The following is a 14,771-nucleotide window of genomic DNA, read 5'->3' as shown; positions in this document are numbered from 1 at the left end:
TCGCATAGTTCACCTTTTTAGTGTATGTGATACTATGGAAGGGTATTTAAGTAAAAAATCCTTGCATGCTAATGACTTATTCTTGCATGTTAATTACTTATTATTGTGTGTTTATGACTCATCCATTCGTGTAAATCACTTATTCCCTTATTATTGCATGTAAATTATTTATTATTGTGTGTAAGTGACTTATTCTTTAATGTAACTGGGAAAGTGAGTCTGTTGTATTTCTTGTTTACTTGTTATTCTTAACATGTTTGTGTGTTCTAATTCTTGTTGCATTTTCTTAAGTGCATTGGCTTAGTTGATAATGAAACATTTCAGATTCATGGATGATATTCGCTGGCAAAATTACATCGGTCTAAAACGAAAGATATCGCGTAGCAGGTTATCGAATGGAAGATAGCAACAAGCATCAAGGATAACGGCGAAAGCATAATATAAAGTCACGTTCTGACGCAAGGTGGCGCTGCTCTCATGAATATTCGACAATTTCCGTGAAAGCAACCGTAAAGAAAGTTTGTTTGTTATGTCCCTTACTAGAATATTCGCCATTTGTAGCGCATTCAGCCATCTATTCTACTGGGATGGAATACACTCAGTTTGAAGTAAGTTATCTATATTTCTTAAGTATTTGGCATGAATGGTTATATCGGAAGTATCGGATAGATAGATTTAACACTGGTAACAGGACTTTTTCATGGGGCAGATTTATGATGTTTAAGTAGATCTAGCAATAACTCTTACAAAGCCTTGATTCAGGATTTCGAAATATGTGTCCACAAAAAATTGAAATGCTCGCATTCGCTTTTCAAACGTATCTTATCTTGTTACATAGAGGGTATTAAAAATACTGTATGATTTTAAGACTTTTTAAAAATGTGCAGATTAGAAATTATAATCAAACATCGAAATACATACTGGAGAGAAATGTTTTAATGTGATATCATCATATACTGGTACTATAAACCCGAACAGAAAATGAGGTTTTTTACCTGTAACTTTTTTATTTCTGCAAATTGTAATAAATGGCCGGTATCAAAATAAAGCTTAACCTTTGCTGAAAACTTTACATAATTCAAATTTATATTTAGTAATCAAACTCACACGAAGTGAGGCCCTGAAAGAGGTATGTAAAATGGGGACTGTATGAACGTTGACTGATGATAAATTCGAACACTTTGTCATTTACATTTTTTTTTCGGTATTATTATATTGAAACTTTCCCCAAAAAGCTGCAACAGTCATTCCTGATCAAGTAATGAAAAGTCACCAAATGTCAGGCCTTCATGTTTTGACAGTGAGCATGCGCAAAAAAACACCCTCTTCCCCAGTAATTTTGGATAAATATTTTTTATAAAAATAAATATAAGTCATTTATTTATACAGAATATTTACCAATATTGTTTTTGTTTACACCAGTTGGTGTTGTAAGTGGAAACTATTAGATGGTGTGTTCAGTTTTATAAATAACCGATTGCAATCGAATATTTCCAAGGTGGTCGACTTTATCATCTGTCCGGGTTTATCATCAGTACCAGTAAGGTAAACTTGACATGCGAATATGAAAACATATACTTGGGAGAAATGTTTTCATGTGATGTTAAACTTGACAGTCACTTAATGCAAAATGCAAATACACACTGGAGAGAAATGTTTTAATGTGATATAAGGTGAACTTGACAGTCCATTCACTTAATCATACATGTATTCTTATTATGCTTGTCATTTCTTCAGTTGTGTCTGGTATAAATATATAATGTTTTCCAAAGTGATAGCACCTTGTATTTGATTTTGATGTAAATTGACATAATTTTTCATCATCATGAGACGGAGTGTCATAATTTTGCAAGACCCAGGTCCCTTGGTCTATGGTCAAGGTCACACGTAGAGGTCAAAGATCAGATTCAAGAATGACTGTCAGGAACATTTGAATAATATGAGCAGTTTTGTAACAAAAACTTTACTTCTAATGTACTTTTTTTGAGTAACTTAAAATTTTTAATTGAAGTTTTTTTTTTAAACTACAATATATTGAATACAGTTACTATCAAAGGCATCAAGTTGAAACTTGAAATTCCTCTTATCAACATAACAAACTGGGAAAGCAGTCCCCAGAACTCGGTTTTGATTTTTACAGATTTATGCCCCTTTATAAATTAAAATTTTTTACTGTCCAACTGACAGCTCTTGTTATTGGAAATAAAACCTTGTAACTTTGTGTTTCAGGTGAGGCCATCTCCACACCTTGGTTGAGCATTAATGGTAGCCAGCCGAATGTAACTTTAAACATAGGACACGTGCTTCAGACCTTAATTAGATGCCCAATGTTGTCCAAGAACATTGCTACTGGAATTATGGAATTTAATCATAAATCACAAATGCTTTCTTATGGGAATACTTGCACCATCAATTTGCTTCTGCAAAACTAATGATCTTGTGAACTAGGAAAAGCTGAAAAATCACATGGTCGGTATAACTGCAGAAGCTGAAGGCTTTGGCCTAGTGTAGTAAAACAGGCATTTTCGAAAGGACTGTACGAGGTCATGAATAATTCCTCGATCTGTTCAATCTTGACCACATTAGACCACTAGACTGTCATGATGTGTATTTTCCATTAAAAAAGAAATAGTGGATGTGAACTCTAAAGCTGCTCAGTGCTGTGAGTCTACACTGGATAACAAACTTTCTTGTTTTTTCTGCGAGTGTAAAAAGAATGGAAATAAAAAGATATTTGAAAATAATGCTGTGATTCTGTTTCATATTACTGTACTAGAATGCCATATTTTAAGGTATTTCTGCATGTTTGATAAACCATAAGTGATGGCGTAAAGTCATTTATTCAGGAAAAGTAGAATAAATCCTGGACTTGGTGTACGGAAGTGAAAATCATTTTATGAGTTAATGGCAACCTGTGAATAAATTTATCACTATGGTACTGTAACTGTCTTTCCAAAGTTAAAATATGATATTAAAACATCTGACATGTTAAATAATTCACAAAAAAAGTCGCAAGTTTTCAAATCAGTCTGGCATAAAATGAAGCACGCAACTCTGTCATTTTTATTTGCTGAATTTTCTAAATAAATTCTGAAAAAAACAGGATTTAAGCAAATTCTACATGTAGAAAAAATGATAAAAATGTGCAGAATTACCATTAGTTTAATCTGTGCTTTGATGTCCGAATTGTATCTTACAATATATCACCGATGCTAAAATTCTTCACAGCCGCACGCTTTAAAGGTAAATTCACAGAAATAGGTGACAAAATTGTTCTTTCAGTAAATTTTTAGATTTTTCATAGCATTAATACCGCCGTATATTAATCTCAAAACGTTCATACAATGGTCTGTCTGAAGGAAACCGTAATTTATGCTCAAAGGTGCTATATTGGAGTCTCGCTTTTGGTTTGTCGGGCTGTCCATTTCTTTCCCCAAGCTGTTTCTATGTAACCATGGTTGGATTTCAACTAAATTTTACAAGAGTCATAAGTACCAAGCCCAGTCTTTGTGAAAACTGTCAGTCCTTCAGTCCTCACTGACAAAACTTGACTTGGACTGACAGAAAATCCTGTATTTTTCCTTTATACCAAGAGAATATTTTGATCATTTCCCTATTTCAGCGACTTCAACGAAATTTTAAAAGGCTCTCAAGTACTAAGCTTAGTTGCGCATATAAGCAGCACTTTCAGTCAGATTTTCAGTTAGATATTACCCTCTGATCATGAATTTACAAAATTTTGTCTGCACTATTTTTTGGTATTTCAGCGAAACTCCACCAGGTAGAACAGACCTTGTCATGACAGTTACTTTCTTATGCATTCAAATATTTTGAAAAAATCTTAGAACAAGTTTTCGCCGTAATGACCAGGCATGCTGCATGCTAGACCCAGGCCTATGGCTCAACATAAAACAAAGAGGGCCATTGACCCTAAAGCGACCACCTGTGTATAGGTACGGAGTTAGGAATTCTTCTATGTAAGCCTACATTATATACGTGTCGTACAGACTTTTGAACCTAGGGCAATAATTTGAACAGTTATGGTAGACATTACAAATCTCATATCACACGCCAAATATCAAGGCTCTAGCTATTATTGATTCAGAGAAGAAAAGTGACTACACCCCCTGGCAGCCATGTTTTCGACGAATCGGAATAATATGAACAATCTTGGTAGAGGATTACACAAGAACCATTTGTGTAAAAGTATTCTAAAATCGGGCCAGCTGTTTCACACACAAAGGTTTTTAAGTTTCTACTATTTACATATAGGGAAAAGTGACCATGCCCTCTGGCGGCCATGTTTTGTGATGAATCAAAATATTTTGAAAAATCTTGGTAGAGGGTCACACAAGGACCATTTGTGTAAAATTATTCTAAAATCGGGCAAGTAGTTTCATACAAGATGATTTTAGTTTCCACTAGATCTATATACATACATGTATGTGACTGAGAAAATGAGTCCAGATGAGGAATTTTGACATTTTCAAATTTTTGCATAATTTAGAAAGTATATCCATTCAGAAAAAAATCTTAAAAAATTCAGATGAAAATCTTCCAAGCCTTTTTTTTTTTTGTAACACATATTAATAAAAACAGAACATCTCAGTGATCCTTTCTTTCTTGTTTATTTCTCACTTACTGTTAATGGCTAACAACTCTGAGATAAATGAATCTTCTATTACAATGGCAGGATATAATTTAGATCCCTTCTTAATACACAAAATGATAATCAATTAAAATCTACAACAATTTCTATAAAAACATTACTCAAATTATACAAATATATTAAATTCCCTTTTCTATAAAAAAAACATGTTCACTTAAAATATGGTTTTTAAAAAGTAAAATATTTGAAGGCATGTGTATTAAGAAAAATAAACGCAAACTTTCACATGAAAATATTAAGAATGTTTGGTTTTATGACGGTTTTTGTTACATGGGTAATAACCATGGTTATTACCCATGTAACAATAAGACATTTTTGTTTCTTTAGAACTTGCCTTTTACTTGCTGGCAATAAATGACTATTTCACTTATTGGTAATCACTGGCTATTTTTAAATAAATGAATCTTCTATTACAATGAATATTTAGATCTTCACTTAAAGTGCAAATATCTAGCTAACTAAAATCCTTCACATTTTCTATAGAAACATTATCAAATTGCATTACCATGGCAACATGTACATTTGATTCTGTTTTCTACAATAATACTTTAAAATAAGAGCTAAATTTGGAAAAGGTTTTCATGTAAGTTGAATATTATAAAGCATATGTATTAAACAAGAGATCACAGAGTGATCCTGGCGCCCACCAATGTGCCATTTTTGAGTGTTCCAAATTTCAGGACTTACTGACTAGCTCAAGGTCAAAACCAAGGTCAAATTTCATTTCCGTACACAACACTGTGCATGTGGTCCATGCATGTGGTCCAAATTTGAAAGCTGTAGCTTGAGAAATGCTAAAGTAGGTCACTAGATCAATTTCAAAGACAAAGTTCTTTGTACACAAAACTATGCATGTGCATCAAGTTTGAAGGCTGTAGTCTGAGAAATTTGAAAGTAGGTCACTAGGTCAATCTAAAGGTCAAAGTTTATTTCGGTATACAAAACTATGCAAGTGGTCCAAATTTGAAGGCTGTAGCTTGAGAAATGAGAAAGTAGGTCACTAGGTCAAAATCAAGGTCAAATTTCATTTTAGAACACAGATCTATGCACGTGGTCCAAATTTGAAGCCTGTACCTTCAAAAATGTGAAAGTAGGTCACTAGGTCAATGTCAAGGTCAAAGTTTGTTTCGGTACACAATCCAGTCTAATATTGCATACCTGCTGGAATTACAGAATTACTGCAAAACCAAGTGTTAATACCCTATTAATGACTAAATCGCCTCTTATGATTATGCAAGGGTAAGGTAGTGGTTTCAGTTCTTTTCATAACAGATCATCCACATGGGGCGTCATATGATGAAGATGATAATGTTGAACAATTATTTTTAATTTTGAATCAGATCCATTCAGTAATAACAGAGATGGATTTAAAGTGCATCAAAACTTTAACCTGAAATTCTTAGTAAAAAGGGGAAACAATGCATGTAAAAATTGTGCCAGAGTTATGCACCTTGTGTCATATGATGTGGATGATGATGTTGAACATTTATTTTAAGTTTGAATCAGATCTATTCAGTAATAACAGAGATAGTGTAAAAAAGTGCATCAAAACATTAACCAGAAATTCTATGTAAAAAGGGGGAACAATTCATGAACAAGAGCTGTCTCCATAGGATGACACATGCCCCCGATGGCACTTTGAATGAATAGTTATGGCCGATGTTAGAGTTTAGGACCTTTGACCTACGGAGCTGGGTCTTGCGTGCGACACGTCATCTTACTGTGTCACACATTCATGCGTAGTTATTTTAAAATCCATGCATGAATGACAAAGATATGGACCGGACACGCCCATCAATGCACTATCATGAAAAATGACCTTTAACGTCTAAGTGTGACCTTGACCTTTGAGCTATGGACCTGGGTCTTGCGCGTGACACGTCGTCTTACTGTGGTACACATTCATGCCAAGTTATTTGAAAATCCATCCATGGATGACAAAGATATGGACCGGACACGCCCATCAATGCACTATCCTTTAAAGTCTAAGTGTGACCTTGACCTTTGAGTTACGGACCTGGGTCTTGCGCGCGACACGTCGTCTTACTGTGGTACACATTCATGCCAAGTTATTTGAAAATCCATCCATCGATGACAAAGATATGGACCGGACACGCCCATCAATGCACTATCCTTTAATGTCTAAGTGTGACCTTGACCTTTGAGCTACGGACCTGGGTCCTGCGCGCGACACGTCGTCTTACTGTGGTACACATTCATGCCAAGTTATTTGAAAATCCATCCATCGATGACAAAGATATGGACCGGACACGCCCATCAATGCACTATCCTTTAATGTCTAAGTGTGACCTTGACCTTTGAGCTACGGACCTGGGTCTTGCGCGCGACACGTCGTCTTACTGTGGTACACATTCATGCCAAGTTATTTGAAAATCCATCCATCGATGACAAAGATATGGACCGGACACGAAAATTGCGGACAGACTGACAGACCGACAGACTGACAGACGGACAGACGGTTCAAAAACTATATGCCTCCCTTCGGGGGCATAAAATTTGTGCCAGAGTTATGAACCTTGTGTCATATCTTGTGGATGATGATGGTGAACAACTATTTTAAGTTTGAATCAAATCAATCTGGTAATAACAGAGATAGAGTGAGTGCATCCAAACTTTAACCTGAAATTCTAAGTAAAAAAGGGAATAATTCATGACAAAATTGTGCCAGAGTTATGCACTTTATGTCATATGATGTGGGTGATGATGCTGAACAACTATTTTAAGTTTGATCAAATACATTCAGTAATAACAGAGTTAGAATGAAAGTGCATCAAAACTTTAAACTGAAATTCTAAGTAAAAAGGGGGAATAATTCATGAAAAAGTTGTGCCAAAGTTATGCACCTTGCTTCGTATGATGGGGTGATATGTTGATTTTAAGTTTAAATCAAATCCATTCAGTAATAACAGAGATAGAGTGAAAGTGCATCAAAACTTTTAACCCGAAAATCTAAGTGAAAAGGGGGGATAAAATCATGAAATATTGGTACCAGAGTTATAGCCCTTAAGTCAGATGATGTGGGTGATGATAAGGAATAACTATTTTAAGTCCAAATCAAATTCATCAAGTAATTACAGACGGAAGTGTAAAAAGAGAAAGTGTAAAAAAGCTTTAACCAAGGTGGGGACACGGAAAGACGACAACGCCTGGTCGAGTAGGGTAGCTCTCCTTATACTTCGTATAGTTGAGCTAACAATAGTTTTGGTATGGTATTGTCATTCAACATGTAAGTTACATTCACCCTTATGCCAAATTGTCATAATGACTAAAAGGTTTATAGAGGCCGTAGGTTATATGCAAACTGCTACCATGAAGGTGAACTTTTGATAAGGGTTACACTGGCTAAAAGCTCTGGTAAAACATTAATATTTAGATCCAGCTGATATTTTATGTTGGTAATTGAAACTACAACATTTACTGGATTTGTAACCTTAACTGTTAAACACACCTATATGAACAACAAAACAGGCTTAAGTGTTGTGTATTAAAACTTTAATTAAACCACAATTTCTATCTTTTACATCCACTTCCTTTTTCCAGTTCTCAGAAAAATCCTCATCAATCACAATTTAAGTTTTCCATACAAGAATTTGCAGACAAGATAAAGTAATGATACTTGGTAATGTTCTTTGAACATGTTGAAGGTTTAAAACAATGTGATAAGAAATTTCTCCACTTGTAGAATGTGACAGGTTTTGAATCATTGTTGACCAGCTGTGCAATGTTTATGACCTTCAATGACTGATCCACTGCCTGCAATATCATGTAAGGTCTAAGCATTCACCCTCCTCCATCAATTCTTCCAAAATCCGAAATGTGCCACTCAGGTTCAAATTTAGTATGGCCTGCTATCATTATTGAAAATTCAACCAACTGAACTGTGATATCCTGTAACAAATAAGTTAAACATGAAATATTTCAATTTAAATAATTAACCTGGGTGCCTCCTCTATTTTTCCTGTTAAATAAATAAAACTAGAGTTATCAGTATTTGATAAAAGATAATTCTTACAACCAATGCTCAACAAACTGACAAACAGACTGACAACAGGGTGCTTCCAGTATATAAAATGTACATTGTTTGCAGATTTGGATAACTGCATAAAGGATGTTCTACAAACCGTGGGCTGAGCGCGAAACTATTGTATCTTGAGCGCGAAACTATTGTAACTGTATATAAATAAAGAACAAGATACAATAGTTTCGTGCTCAGCCCTCGTAACACATTCATTGCTATCATTATGTTAACCATTGTTATAAACCTGCTAAATTTGTATTTGTAAAATGGACTACTCTATCTTTTGATAGACGTTTATAGGGGGTTCTCATAGAAAATTTACTGACTGAATATTAAACAGTGCAGATCATGATCAGACTACACAGATGTACAGGCTGATCTTGATCTGCACTGGTCCAAAAGTTAAAATTATACACCGTTTTAACAACTATCAATGATATTGATATGAAAAATATAATGGTTGTTACCTAGTAAATTCTCCACAGACCATACCACAGCAAGTTATTGTATCTATTCTGGCCAGCAGCATTGTCCAAATGGAACACCAATACAGGTAGTGATGTACCATGCTCACAAGTTGTTTTCCCCTTTACCAACCAAGTTGCTTTCATCAACAAGATAAAACACTTGTTCTCCTAAAAATAGATTAAGTCTTTAGTAAAAGTATCTGTTATCTTCATGTATCTGCATATATCAGAAATCTTAAAAGTCTTCATTCTAATCTATATTTCTTATACAATAAAACTGAAAAAGGTTTCAATCTACCACCTCACAATTTCTAAGTCAGGAGTTGGTTCGTTAATTTTGAAAATAATCACATTACAATCATTTTTACAATTAAATTACAATAAGTGAATTTATTTCAAGTAATTGATTAAAACTCGTATTCTTTAGAACAATTTTTAGCTTATTGAGATATAATCATACAACATATACTATATACATGTACAGTGTTAAGCATTCGAATTATCTATGTAATAATACAAGACTGGAGTGCCACAGACTTTTGTAGCCAGTGTTCTTATCCAATGTAATTAAGACTTTTTTACTAACTAATCCTCTTCAAAACCTAATTGTCTTTCAAATACTTCATGTTTTGTCAATTCAGGCCATTCAGTAGTCATTTATACTGTAGATCTACATGTACATACATTGTACAAATCACAAAGTGTAGAAGTAGACTTGATACACATTTTGCATTAGCTCCAACAAAACCTACACAGAAGTATAAATAAATAATCTATTATATTAAAATTATAATCATGATAATAGGAGCCACTGGCTGCATGTTACTTATACCTGATCCCAGACAACACATCCCAAGTATGTTGCATTTTCTTGGTGTCTTAAAGTAAACTGGACAAACTTCCTGGCTGTAGCTGGGTATATGAACATGTTGAGCATAGTCCAAGCTGTAGTGGAATGAACCATGAAAGAAAAAAGGTATATTATCTGAAAGAAGATAATTACATCACTGTCACCCTGTTAGTTCGTACTGTGTTGCCGTAATAATTGGCAGTATAACTAATAAGTGTTTATTGGGATGGGTTCTTCTTCTTATTCCTTTGTGGGTCAATGAGCCATACAATTGTATACAGTTTTCCATTTTAATATTGGTAGATCTATCTCCATAATGTATGGTAAAAACACATCCTGAAAATACATAATATGAACAATACTTACAATAAGCTATAAATACTTACAATCATGTAAAACACATGATTGCTGCACAAAATACCGTACAGTTCATATTAAGCATATCTCTTAATCAAATAATAACATTTCAGGATCAAACATATACATGTGTGTGTAGTGGCAAAAATACATATACTTAGGTAGTGTATAAACATACATATACATAGTTATACAATTAATTACAGGTTACAAATACAAATTATGCTTACCAGGTTGTGGACCTAAATGCACCATATGTTACAGCAGTACTCAGTCCAGCAAAACACACACACAAACACACTGTCACGTGTGATCTGTTTAGGTCTGTAAATGATTAAATGGTTTATAGTGCAAATAGAGAATAAGACAGTGATGTAAGAAAGACTGCCATTTAAGAAACATAGACTTTACTCAATATATAAACAAACTGTCTAAACAGAATGAGCCAATAGCGGAAAAGATAAAATCATTACTGAGCACTTTATGAGACCATTGTTTTGATAATTACAAACTGTAATAAGTCAGAGTGAATCAACAAACCTGTAATTAATCCAATAAAATTCAACTATTCTTAAGGTAACTTGACATGAACAACCAAGATGGCGTCACGAAATTAGGGTTGGTCACATTATTTACTCCTATAGACAATATGCTGCTACAGAGGTCTAAAGATGCATTTTAATCATTTAACACACACATAAAAAATTGTAAAAAAGCATTTAATTTATAAAATTATAAAATCAAATGTTCTGAAAGTCACCATGAAAACTAGTCAATTTTTGTGCGCATGATTAAAACGCATCTTTAGACCTCTGTAGCAGCATATCGTCTATAGGTTATAACACACTAAATAGTTGTTGTTCTTTATTCTATATAAAACTGACATATTTCCAATGACAGCAGCACACATCAGGACCCATTTTAAATGTCTGTAACTTACATTTTCTTGAAGAATATTGTCAGTGCTAACTAAAAATCAAAAGAAAAGTGGGGGTCATATTTGATGCAAGAAAAATAATTTCAGTCAAACACACAAACTGCAAAATCAGCTAAAAAATGAGACCCCAAATTATACTGGTGGTGTATGATCTAAGTTTCCATGAAATATTTTATCATGTTGTTATTTCATTATGAAAATGCTACCTACATGTCAAGCATTGATCTGTCATGTGATTTTATCAAAAAATTGCAAAGAAAGTAAGGAAAATAGCTCTACAGAGCAAAAAAACTGAGGACTATTTGTATCCGCCATTATGCGACTACCATTTTTTTTCGCGCCATTTTTCTATTTAGTGTCTGTATGCCTTATTATTTATATAGGTTATAACACACTAAATAGTTGTTCTTTATTCTATATAAAACTGACATATTTCCAATGATCGCAGCACACATCAGGGCCCATTTTAAATGTCTGTAACTTACATTTTCTTGAAGAATATTGTCAGTGCTAACTAAAAATCAAAAGAAAAGTGGGGGTCATGTTTGATGCAACATATAATTTCAGTCAAACACACAAACTGCAAAATCAGCTAAAAAATGAGACCCCAAATTATACTGGTGGTGTATGATCTAAGTTTCCATGAAATATTTTGTCATGTTGTTATTTCATTATGAAAATGCTACCTACATGTCAAGCATAGATCTGTCATGTGATTTTATCAAAAAATTGCAAAGAAAATAAGGAAAATAGCTCTACAGAGCAAAAAAACTGAGGACTATTTGTATCCACCATTATGCGACTACCATTTTTTTTCGCGCCATTTTTCTATTTAGTGTCTGTATGCCTATAGGAGTAAATAATGTGACCAACCCTAATTTCGTGACGCCATCTTGGTTTTCCCTGTCAAGTTACCTTAAAATAAAAAGTTCAATACATGCTTTCAGAAACATGACAATCTAGACAATGACCAGATCTTATCAGAGGCTAATCCAATGAAATTTAAGCATTTCAGAGGGAAAAATAGTGACCTAGGGTCAATGCACATGAATGCACACAAAACACAATAAAACTGACGAAGGGAGGTAACTCTTATTTTTAAATACTGCTATCCAAACCCTTAAAATCAGGACTGCCACATCACTTAAAATCAATCTGAATATCAAATTAATTTATAATGTAAAATGTTTCATTAATATACCACAGAATACTTTTAAAGTTATCTCACTAAGAATCCATAAAAGATCGTATTTTTGACTCAGCAAGGCTCAAAATGCAAAAATAAAAAGATTTTCTAAATTCCCACTATCAATATTGGGGCCTCGAATCATCCTGTCACAAAACGTTCTGAATCAGCAATACTGGCAAGAGAGTAGTCACCAGACAGAAATTACATCACTAATAAGATACCCACAGCAAAAACAGTTACTAGTTTATAGGTTTAACCAAAGAGCTATATACAAATAAATTTTATACCTCTTTGGTTTAACATGGATTTAATGGTGTAGGCCCTACATTCAATGCGTCCGTACACACAATTGCCGACCACGGCCGCCTGTTTGTTTGTTTATTTGGGTTTAACGCCGTTTTTCAACAGTATTTCAGTCATGTAACGGCGGGCAGTTAACCTAACCAGTGTTCCTGGATTCTGTACCAGTACAAACCTGTTCTCCGCAAGTAACTGCCAACTTCCCCACATGAATCAGAGGTGGAGGACTTGATTTCAGACACAATGCCGTTTATCAAATAGTCACGGAGAACATACGCCCCGCCCCTTGAGAATCATGGATATGCTCTTAAAAACTCCTGTTACCAGTGTTAGATCTATCCGATACTTTCGATATAACCATTGGGATGCAAAACACTTACGAAATACAGATGACTTACTTAAAAGTGAGTGTCTTCGATTCCAGTAAACATGGCTGGCGGTTACGCAAATGAATGCGTTACAAATGGCGTATATGCTAGTAAGGGACATAACAAACAAACTTTCTTCACGGTTTCACGGAAAATGTCGAATATTCATGAGAACAGCGCCGCCTGGTGCCATAACGTGACTTTATATTATGCTTTCGTCGTTATCCTTGATGCTTGCTGCTTCTTCCATTCGATAACCTGCTACACGATATATTTCGTTTAGACCGATGTAGATTTAATGGTGGCAGTGAATATCATCAATAAATCTGAAATGTTTCATTATGATCAACTAAGCCAATGCACTTACGAAAATGCATTAAGAATAAGAACACACAAACATGTTAAGAATGACAAGTAAACAAGAAATACAGCATAATCACTTTCTCAATTACATTCAAGAATAAGTCACTTACACAAAATAACAAATCATTTACATGAAATAACAAGTGATTTACACCAATGGATAAGTCACTAACACACAATAATAAGTAATTAACATGCAATAATAAGTCATTTACATGCAAGGATTTTTTACTTAAATGCCCTTCCATATGATACTGTGACCGAATTTTTCATCATCGATTTTTTTTTTCATTTGACTAACATATATAAAGTATATTTGTGTGAAATTTTTTTTTATATATATTAAACAAAAAATTATATACACTGGACCCGTGCCTGTGGTAATACGTCGTTCAAATAATTTCACTCGGGCTGAGCCCTCGTGAAATTATTACGCCCGAAGTATAACCACCCGTCGTGCATAAATAGTGTTAAAGCATTGTTTAACTATAAATTATTTCTTAAAAATTCAACTTAATTTCTTTATGTTACAGAATTACAGTGATTGCACGCTTATGATAAAATTAATTTACCATTTTATGCACATAACATATAATTTCATGGTACTGGTATTATATGCTTTGTTTGTCAATAAAAATCAAACTATCGAGGTACCACTAAAACGTATGTTTGTTACGAAATCCAAATTGTCGCCCGTCGTATCATATATCGAGCAGTATGTGGCTTTGTCTTGCGCCGTGTTGATTGTCGATCGTCTAGTATTCTAGGCAGACGCACGACATCTGATGCGATACAAGTCAATATGATAACATGCACGACCTTAAGCACGGCGCATGACCCAATGCCCGACATATGATCGACGTGACATCGCGACATTAATGTTGCGTTGCGCTTCGTGTGGCATTGTCGTGCGTCAAATCGCTTGTTATGTCATATTGTCGTGTGTTGAACCACATATCGTGAATTGATCTAAAAAGGTTTACAAAACGCCGGTGCGATCTGAGGGGAGACATGAAGTGCGACAATGTCTTGATGTTCTGTGGTATTGTCAACTGACTGTCTTTCATATCGTCATGCGTCATATCGCATGTCTTGCGTCGACCTACAGAGAAGACGATCGAAACACAACATGACATGCGATATTGTGACATGACGCAGGACTAGTGTTACGACGGCTGACATACGTCACGATATCTCGATAAAAAATGCCATGCATCGTGTTGCAGTGACAC

The 14,771-nt window shown here is 34.4% G+C and overlaps 1 protein-coding gene and 1 long non-coding RNA gene across 2 annotated transcripts in view; one reads left to right on the top strand and one right to left on the bottom strand.

Moving 5' to 3' along the window:
* LOC123539751 (uncharacterized) overlaps positions 1–14,771 on the bottom strand; it is a 182,896-nt gene that overhangs the window by 49,644 nt on the left and 118,481 nt on the right. The window lies entirely within an intron of this gene.
* On the top strand, positions 100–2,744 carry LOC128549399 (uncharacterized). The gene is made up of 2 exons (XR_008367540.1): positions 100–608; positions 2,230–2,744. It is a non-coding gene; the product is annotated as an uncharacterized LOC128549399 (long non-coding RNA).

Source organism: Mercenaria mercenaria, chromosome 16 (assembly GCF_021730395.1).
Source record: "Mercenaria mercenaria strain notata chromosome 16, MADL_Memer_1, whole genome shotgun sequence".
Classification (NCBI taxonomy): domain Eukaryota; kingdom Metazoa; phylum Mollusca; class Bivalvia; order Venerida; family Veneridae; genus Mercenaria; species Mercenaria mercenaria.
The sequence above is the reverse complement of the archived record's forward strand: the minus strand, read 5'-3'. Positions and strand labels throughout refer to the sequence as shown.